A 9,663-nucleotide genomic window follows, 5' to 3' on the forward strand; every position below is an offset into this window, starting at 1 on the left:
CTTCAGCTAGATAAGGACAGCTGTGCACTGCTGATTTTATCAGATCTGTGGGCAAGGTTTGACAAAGTTGACCATTTGATCCTCGTCAACCGCCTAGCCTTACTGGGGGTAAGAGATACTGCCTTACGAGGGTTTGCCTCTTTCCTTCAGGAATGCTCAATGAGAGTGGTCATTGAGGATGAGAGTTCATCCTGATGGGAACTACCCTGTGGGGTCATGCAGGATTGATCTTGTCATCTATGGTTTTTAATATATATATGCACCCTCTAGCAGATGTTGTTAGGAGGTTTGGGGTTGGATACCATCAATATGCTGATGACACCCAATTTTACCTTCTTCCAAATAAGCAACCAGAACTAGGTATCTCCTCCTTGGCCCAGTGCCTGGATGCTGCAGTGGAGCGGCTGAGGGGTAGCTGACTGAAGTTAAATCCTGTGGCTGGGAAGGACTTTGGCTGTGGGGAATTTGTCACTCTCATTACTTGACAGAGCCCAGCTTTCTGCTGCAGAGTCAGTGAAGAGTTTGGGGGTGCAACTTGATTCTAAGCTTTCCATGGACAAACAGGTGTCCACGGTGGCTAAAACAGCATTTTTCCATCTTCGCCAGGCCAAACAACTTTCTCCATTTTGATCTCAATCTGATCTTGCCACACTGATCCATGCAACGGTCACCTTTAGTTTAGACTACTGCAATTTGCTCTACATGGAGCCACCCTTGAAGACTCTCTGGAGACTTCAGATGGTGCAGAATGTGGGATGTGATGCAGAATGTGGCTGCTAGGCTGCTGAATGAGTCACTATGGTCAGTTCATATAACACCAATTTTGAAGCAGCTGCACTGGTTACCAATTAATCTCTGGATCCAATTCAAAGTGTTGGTTCCCACCTTTAAAACACTTCACAATCTGGAACCCTCCTGCTTTCGGGCCCGCCTCTCCTATTATGACACCTCCATACCAGCTTCATTCATCTTCGCAGGGCTTGCTGGTGGTTCCTAGGCCTGAAGTGGCACAACTTTCTTCCACCAGGAAGAGGGCCTTTATGACTGTGGTGCCCTCCCTTGGAATGCACTGTTGGAAGGCACTTGTGCTCAGCAGGACTTGTTGGCATTTGGAAACTTTGAAAGGCAGAACCATTCCAGTGTGCCTTTGCTATCTAACATTCTTTTGTGAGGCAGAGGAAATTGCTGTGAATTTTTATCTACCTGCATATTTTTATGTTTGCAGGGTTTTATAGGCTGGGGCTGGGGCTAGAGTGGTTTTTAATTATTGTATTAGGCTATTTTATTGTGATTTTATTGAATATTATATTTTTGTATTATAACATTAGATTTATATACCGCCCTTCAGAACAACTTAACAGCCACTCAGAGTGGCTTACAATGTATGTTATTATTATCCCCACAACAATCACCCTATGAGGAGGGTGGGGCTGAGAGAGCTCTGGAAGAGCTGTGACTGACCCAAGGTCACCCAGCTGGCTTCAAGCGGAGGAGTGGGGAATCAAACCCGGTTCTCCAGATTAGAATCCTGTTGCTTCTAACCACAACACCAAACTGGCTTTATTGTTTTTAACCGCTGTAATCATTGTGAACCTCTCAGAGATCTTAACTGAAGAGAAGCAGTATAAAAACTGAATAAACAACTAAAGTATCTTCTTTGAAGCTTTCTCAGAGACTGCCCAAGAAACCCCATACAGTTATAATATAAAAAATAAAAATGATTCATAATATATATGTTGTATATGAGAACCAGTATAGCATCGAGGTGAAAGTATTGGACTAGGATCTGGGAGACCCAGGTTCAAATCCGCACCCTGCCATGGAAGCCACTGGATGACCTTGAACCACATTCTCAGCCTAACCTCCTTCAGAGGATAAAATGAAGAAGAGGAAAACAATACAAGCCGCTTTGGATTTCCATTTGGAAGAAAGGCAGGGTATAAATGCTATCAATATCCAGACCTAAAAACCCCTAGACTTGCATTTGAATCCTTCTGGCCAACAGCACAGAACCAGGTCAATGTAACTCAGAGCTGTGAAGAAAGGACAAACTGCTCTCATTATTTACAAGATCTACTTGCACTCGCCTGTATTAGTATATCTAGCAAATGTAAACAGAAAGAAGGTCAAGAAAAAGCAGGCAGGGAGCTGTCTGCACAGACTCTCTCAGACCACCCCCCCTTCCCGGACAGGGAAGGCAGCCACACATGTAGCCAAACAAATATGGTACAGGAAATTAACAGCATGAAGAGGAATGTCCACACATCTGCCATCTGTTCCATTTTCTACCTTGAACCATGAAGAAAATTACCAGGACTCAGAATGATAAAGCAACTGTTAAAAAAAGTCCTCTAAAACCACTTCAAATAATTAAGAGGGGGTAGTAGTCTGCAGAATTTTGAGAATTACACAACATGAACACTTCTGCCATTATCACAGCTGCTGTGGTTTACAGGATTCAACAAACATGTTTTAAGGTTAAGAATTCCACTTTTGTACTGGCCTTGCTTCTGTGCCTTCAACAGCAGCCTAAGAGGCAGAAATTAAACTGGTAAAGCTTTCCCCCTCATTATATCCATCACAAGAAAAGTTTAATTGGCTTAATTTCTGCCTAAAGGGCTGCTTTTAAAGGCACAGGGGCAGTTTAAAAAAAACAGGCTACCCCAGTCTTGACTACCCAGGAAAATCTTTCTTGACTCGTTGTTGTTGTTTCATTGTGAAAACTGGAGAGGTAATATGATCTAATACAAACATGTCAAATTCTTGTTGGGAAAAGAAAAGGACATCCAATAACTGTAGTCTCACTAAAAATTGTGACAACTGATAAACTACACTGAATAAGCATTCTGTCTTAAATGACAGAATCTCATATATACTCCCTCACTGTTACACACACACACACACACACACAGAAACCAAAACCCCGAGTGGGGAGAAGATGTGTAACTCTTAAGCCTTGACTCTGGCAATGCCTCCTTTACCTGTACTAGTGGTATAGCTATATAGTAGATATATAGTAACACTTCACTTTTCTCCCCAATGGGGATCCAAGCCAGCTTATATCATCATTTTCCCTTCCTCCATTTTATTCTCACAATAACAAGCACCCTCTGAGGTAGGTCAGGATGACAGTAAATGGCTCAAGGTCACACAAATAGCTTATTTTGCAAACTGGGGATTCAAGCCAGTGTGCCTCAGTCCTAGATCAACACTAACCACTACACCACACTGGACCTCGAGCTGTTAAGGCACAGGATCAAGGCCAATACAAAGATGGAATAATTAACCTAGAATCCTAAACTCTGGCAACAGCAGAAGCGTTTGGGTTGCATAAGTCTGTACAGATGACTTAACAGTTATGTAGAATCGCTGGAGATTCAACTTGTTGCATCACAGTATTGCAGAGGTGAAAAAGTTGCACCTACTTGGATTCTTTCCTTAGAATTGCCAGCTTTTTCACTATAACTCTGCTCCTGTGCCTTTGCGTCTCTATGACACCCAGAAACGAAACCTGCCAGAGACGCGAAATGAAGCTTCATGGGCTTAAACGTCTTCCTGTCAGGCTACTCTTACAGCTAGGGTGGCGAGCTGATGCCCCAACTTATCTTCTGTAAAGACCAGTCCCTTTTCAACCCCAGCCGGCGAGCAAGTACCAGGCCCAAAGAGAGGACGGTGGTGTTGCAGTCCTTACACCCAGGGTGCTGAATATCAACCCCGACTCCAAAACAGCGCCGCGGGCCGGCTGGGTAAGGCGAGCGGCATCTCTTTCCGCCCTCTTTCAGCGGCAGGCACGTGGGAGCGCCCCGAGACTCCAGTCAACAGTAATCATCGCTAATTAAAGCTAATGAGGCTCTTTGGCGCTCTGGTCACCAGGAACTTCCGTCCTGCAGCGGGCGAATGCCACTGGCTCGCCTTCTTCGGCTCGTGTTCTAAACGTGAGGACGGAGGGGCCATAAACAAGACGCGACGCGACGCGACGCCCCGCCCCCGCCCCGACGGGCGCAAACAGCTGACGGCCGGCGAACCCCAGCAGCCCCGCTTGACCCGCCCGCTGCCCAGCTCAGCCTCGGAACTTTCTGTAGTAACAGTTACATAAGAGCCTCCTCGCCTCCCCTCTAATCTCCCAGCGGCGCTGCTGAGACCCGGGTGTGGGGGGGAGGCAAGACAAGGGCGCCCCCTCCCGCTCCCCTCTCCGCCTGGGGGAGGCGGCGGCATTCACAAGGCCAGCGCGCTCCTCTTTCGCTCCAGCCCTCCCAACCGTTTTGCCGCTTGGCTGCTGTTTTCGGAGAGTTCCCTGCGCTTCAAGGCAAGGCGTCCTTTTCTCTCCTATGAGCTCTAACATTCCATGGGGAAGGACCAAATCAGGACCCGGCATTTCTCCCATTCCTGCCCCCGCAACAGTTCCACATCCACTCCATCCCGATGTTTCAAACAAACAGAAGTCCTGCGGACAGCTCCCCCCTCCCTCCCCCTTCTGGAGGTTGACGTCTTTCCCCCCCCTACCGCAGCCCCGTCCTAATGCTGAGAACTGCCTCGCCCCCGTCCCTGCGCGATGCCTTCGCTCCCCTTGCCCTCCTCCACCTGCTCCGCTTAAAGCTACTTTAAGGTTAGACGGGGTTTCGCTTGTCGAGCACCGGCCCAGCCTTTCTCTCACCCGCGAAACTGGAGTCACTGCTCTTCGTAGAAAAGACCTCTAAGCATTGGCTCGGGACAGCGCCGTTTCCCCCGGGCCGTGTGTAAACAAGTGTCCCCGCTGCCTCCGTACTTACCCTCCCGTGAAGGTCAGACCACTCAGAGGGAAGCCACTTGGTAAACTCGATTCAACTTCGGCGACTTCTCTTTGCTTCGCCCTTCGGCGCTGCGATGTCTCTTGTCACCAGGTAGTCCACTTGCCGCACTTACTCCCCTGTCCGTTGTCCGGGGTTCTTCTATCCCCCCAGGCCCTTTACGCGGCAGACAGCGCTCCCTCCCCTCATTGACTGTCACCTTCTCCCTTTTCAACTTCCTAGGTGTTCCCAAAAGAGGGCAGCACTCCGCGCTTTCAAGCCACACCCCTTCTCCTTTGCCTGTACAGGCTGCTGGGAAATGTAGTTCCGAGAGCTTCGTCTCAAGCGGAGAGTGTAAGCTGTTGGGTTAGAAACGCGCGCGCAGTGTCGATATCGTACTCTGAACTGCAGTGTTCGCTGTTTCTCTTTTGCGCTTTTTGGGCTTCCTCTTTCCCTTTCTAAACTTGTTGTCAAGACTGTAGAATCTAGTAAATCTCTTAAAACTTTAGAAAGTGTTAATCGCAGCACATTGCCTTTTTAAAAAGTAAGCGAGACAAGCAACGGACCGTCAAGGACATGAGGGGAGCATCTCTTTATGCTCTCCCCTGCTATTTCCTCTTGCTCTTCCCTGAAAGCATCTATATAGCTTCTCTCTTTTCCACACATCAGCAAACACCTATTCCTGTCCTTCCACTTCAGCTTTCCCTCCCCCCACCCCTGGCTGCCTCTGCTTGGGAAAACTATGGCCCAGTTGTGTGGTGCCTGCCACTAGGATGGGCCAAGGTGACAAGGTGCTGGCTGCCAGACCAGATCCGGTTGTGTTGTGGAACACACAAGGAATTGGTAGGAAATTGCTTTCCCCTGTATCCCTGTCCCCTTACTGTTTCATTTTTCCTTCCTCCTAGCAACTCCTATATCCTCACTTTCCCCTGCTTCCTCTCCTTCCCACTAGCCAACCTGCCATTTATTTCCCCCCATCTTCAATGATATTATTTATTTACTTCATTGGGCCTTTCACCCCAGTGGGGACCCAAAGCTGCTTGCATTATTCTTCTCTGCTTTGTTTGCACAACAACCTTATGAGGTAGGTTGTGCTGAGAATGTGACCAGCCGAAGGTCACTACACCCCACTGGCTTTCATGTGGTGGCTGTTGTTGAACAGTAGCAAGCATCCAGGATTGGGTAAGACATGCAAATTAGGTGGTAGTAAGTCATTTGGTGGTTGCTGCTAAGCCTGGCCCTGGTGAGTCCTTCCTCAAACATCCAAATGGTCCTGGAAAGGGGCCCTGACTTTTAATGACAGAAACCAAGGTCTGAAGACTGGCACTACTATTGTGGTTGCCTAGCAATGAATGAATAGCTACATCTCAGAGGACAACAGTTTCTTAAAGCTACAGGTATGGCTTCTAGTATTTGGGAGGGTGCGTGTGTTAAACTCCCCCCCCCCATTTGTTTATTTTTTTTGTTTAGATTTCTGATTTATCTGCAAACCTGATAGGTTTTTTTATGGTTAGTAGAAGGATTTGCCTTGTCTGACCATGACTCCAATCTCTGGATTCAAATATCCATAGACATAGATGCTGATAATTAGATATATTGATGACAAGCAGGGACTTGCAAAGACTTGCAGGAGGCATTTCAGCTATATTTATTGTTTGGTTCATTTATATCCTACACTTCTCCACAATGGGGAAAAAGAGGCTTACATCAGCCTCCTCGCCTCCATTTTATCCTCACAACAACCCCATGAGAGGTTAGGCTGAGTGTGTGTGCCTGGACCAAGGGCACCCAATGAGTTTCCAAGGCAGGATGAGGATTCAAATCTAGGTCTTCCAGATTCTAATATGAAACTCTGACCAGTATACCACTCTGGCTTTCATAGAATGGCTGCTTTTGAGCCATAGCAAACAGCCATTCCTGGGTGAGTCAGGCAAGTCATGTGGTATTAAGTCACTGCTGGTTGCTGCTAGATCTGGCCCCAATGTGTCCCCCCCTCAAAGGCCAGAAACAACCCTGGAAATATCTCTATCCCCCTCTTTCTTTTTACTTAAGACTTCAGAATTTTCTGCAAACCTCCAGTTTGGAGAAAGATCGGTCCTGTCATGATCCCAATCTCTGAATTTAAGTATCCACAGATTTGGCCATGTTGAGAATTATATATATTGATACTTTTAAACATATTTTATACAAAGATTCCTTTTTTATAATCACTATATTACTAGACTTACACACTCAGAAAGTGTTACCAATATAAAAGGCCCAAAAGCATGGACTGTGAAATTAAAAACTAACAAAAATCTCCAAAATTAAAATATGATGTATAATGAAGTGAAAGGGTGGGGAAAGAAGTTATTTATCTTTGGTGTCACTGACACAGTGGAAACCTTTCTTTGGCTTAGAACAGTGATTCCCCCACACAGTACCCACCTGTGGATTTCCTGGTGCCCATTTATTTCTTCAACAAAAAATGGCTTCCCTCCATCTCATTGATGTAAGAGGTGCTTGCCTATTGCTTCTTCAGGTGGGGCCTTTCACTAATAATTTATGTTTATTATTTTATTACTTTGATTTGTACCCCCCTTTTCTCCCCAGTGGGGAGGTCAAGGAGGTTTGATTGTTCCTTTGACCCTCACCCAGTTAGGTTGACTAGGGTGAGTGTGTGTGACCGGCCTAAGGTCACCAAGTGAGCTTTCCTGGCAGATGGGAGATTCAGTGTCAAACTAGACAGGAATGCCAACATGAGGGGAGGAAAGGTTCCAGCCCCCACCCCCCAGGCTGTTTCTCTGTGTCAAAATAGCACTAGGGGGAGTGGTAAACATCTAGTTTGACCCGCAGATCCTAGTCTGTCACTCTGACCACTATATCACACTGGTAATGAGGACAGACATCTGAAGAAGTGAGCCGTGACTCACAAAAGCTCATACCCTACCACAAATTTGGTTAGTCTTATAAGTGCTACTGGATTCTTTCTCTTTTCTACTGCTACAGACAGACTAACACAGCTACCTATCTTGGTAATAAGGAAGTCACTTGGAGAAAAGGAGCTTCTAGAAGCCACCTTTACCCCTTCAGGAATGTCCAGCCATCATGCTGCACAGCTCACCAAGGTTACAGTGAGCAAACTAGCTACATACCCTCCTCCCACTATGCACATTAAGTAGTTGCTGTGCTCCATCCAAAAGCCTGCATTCCTGAAGCTCTACATGTTAAGTTGTCTGTCATGTAAAGCTGCTGTGGGCCACAGCCCACTTCATCAGATGCATGAACTATGTAATCAGTTGGCAGATAATACATGTGAGTATGGAAGGGGGAAATCTGGTGAACACGAGGTTGTAAGAGCCATGAAATGCAAGCAGTATAGTCTGTAACATTTCTATGTAAAACTCAGGTATATACAAAATAAGCACAACACCCATTCGTCATAGCTGTAATTGGTGGTATTTCACCTCCTCTAACACCATCTTTGTTCAAATCTCTATTAAGACAGCCATACTTTTGGCTGAATTATAATTCGGCAATTTCATGCAGAAGCTTTCCTTTGAAGTCCCAGTGCTGAAAAATAATAAGAGCTCCAAATCAATCATGAATATATAGAGCCGAATGGCAGTGTTATTAACCTAAAAACGCAGGCTGCCTGCAGATCAGAAGTAATTGTGGATGAGTACAATGTAACAAACTTTGGGGCCAGCTGTGCTATAGTATCATCATGGGTAATATTCCTGCTGGCTTGTGTCCATTTTAGTGTACAGCAGGATGTTTCTGTATAGTAGTTTTGCATCTTTAGGTCTCAGGGTGGTTGTCTGTGGGAGTCTGTCAGTGGACTGTAGCTTCCACAAGTAGTCAGCAGTGTCCTGCGTACAACTCAAGGAACTAACAGTGTGGTACCTGGGGTTGGCCCATATAACTGTACATTGCTATTGTGATAGTCCCTGTGTCCAAACATCAGAGCACACAGGGTTTGTGTATTTTGAGTAGCTGATGAAACTGTATGAAAATATGATACACTGTTTAAAAATATAATATCAATATATAATCAAACTACAATGCCTCAGTAAAAAGCCCAGAAAAATCAAATAGATGATGGTGACCAAATAAGCCAGGATCTCAGTTCAGCCAGTGTACACTGAGTTCCTTCACTGCTTACAATTATTGGATGTGTGCAAGCTTCATGTTGTAAATTCTAAGGGTGTTATAGAACGTCTCCTAATTTCAGCATGGATAACAGGTCTAACAGATTTTTTCAACAAATCATTAGCCATGGACATCATTCATTACATATACCAAAAAAACCCAAATTTCTAATCAGCAGGTGTGGTAGCTTCTACAGGTCTCTGTTGAAATCCACAAATGGAAACCTAAGCCTATAATAAACTGTAAAAACTTCAGTATCGCTTACTGAAATGGCAGGAGAGGAGAACCTTCATCTGAGAGGCAAATTACAAATGTGGAATTGTTTAAATCACTAAGTTTCAAATGATTGAGTAGGACTGCAGAAGAGATTCATAGAAGCCACATAGATAATTTACCAGCCCACCATTTGTAGGAGCATGTCAATATAGAGGCATATGGGTAATTTGGGACTGGTATCTTATATCATAACCTATGTGATCCTCTTTTGAATCCTTGTAATGTGGGTCCTGGGCCCAGCTGTAGAATACATGCAGTAATAAAGAAGAAAGGGAAGTATCCCTCAACATGAAGAGAATGCCTTTTTCTCCACACCTTATAACTGTAGCCAACATACACACACACCAGCCATTTCAAAAACCTGAGCTGGCTGCTTGTCATGATAGGTAAAGGTAAAGATAGTCCCCTGTGCAAGCACTGAGTCATTACTGACCCATGGGGGGACGTCACATCATGACATTTTCTTGGCAGACTTTTTACGGGGTAGTTT

General features: G+C 45.5%; 1 protein-coding gene across 1 annotated transcript in view; it reads right to left on the bottom strand.

Annotated features, from left to right (window-relative positions):
• TFEB (transcription factor EB) overlaps positions 1-4,980 on the bottom strand; it is an 84,767-nt gene extending 79,787 nt beyond the window's left edge. Inside the window, exon 1 of the mRNA XM_054980053.1 lies at positions 4,770-4,980. The gene's annotated coding sequence lies outside the window, so the exon portion shown is untranslated. The remainder of the gene's footprint in view (positions 1-4,769) is intronic.
• Positions 4,981-9,663: the final 4,683 nt, after the last annotated feature.

Source organism: Eublepharis macularius, chromosome 5 (assembly GCF_028583425.1).
Source record: "Eublepharis macularius isolate TG4126 chromosome 5, MPM_Emac_v1.0, whole genome shotgun sequence".
Lineage (NCBI taxonomy): Eukaryota > Metazoa > Chordata > Lepidosauria > Squamata > Eublepharidae > Eublepharis > Eublepharis macularius.